This window comes from Octopus bimaculoides, chromosome 6 (genome assembly GCF_001194135.2).
Source record: "Octopus bimaculoides isolate UCB-OBI-ISO-001 chromosome 6, ASM119413v2, whole genome shotgun sequence".
NCBI classification, from domain to species: domain Eukaryota; kingdom Metazoa; phylum Mollusca; class Cephalopoda; order Octopoda; family Octopodidae; genus Octopus; species Octopus bimaculoides.
In genome coordinates, this window is record NC_068986.1 from 876,441 (window position 1) to 876,915 (window position 475).

Consider the following 475-nt stretch of genomic DNA (forward strand, 5'->3'; position numbering starts at 1 on the left):
TATATATATATATATATATATATATATGTATATATGTATATATGTGTGTGTGTGTGCAGCACCCATACCATTATTCACACACCTACACATTACAGATGCACACACTTACACATCAAAGTCACCAGCCCCTATCCACACACACACTCACACACACATAGACACTTACACATTCTCACATACACGCACACACACATGCACCTTCGTTTTGGGGTCACCAGTACTTTATTATCTCCCCTTCTTCCTAGCTCTCTTACCTAACCATCTTTGTCCAACCAGTTGCCATGATTGACCACTGACTCCACAAGTTTTTTTTTTAAATTTTATTCTTTCTCTGTTTATTTCCTCATGTTCCTTTCTGTTGAAGAGCGTAGGCTCAAAACGTAAAAGAATTTCTCACCTTCCTGAGCATCAAACTAACACACCTGCTTGATGTTTATACACCTGTCTTCATCTTTTGTTTTTATGTAAATTTCAA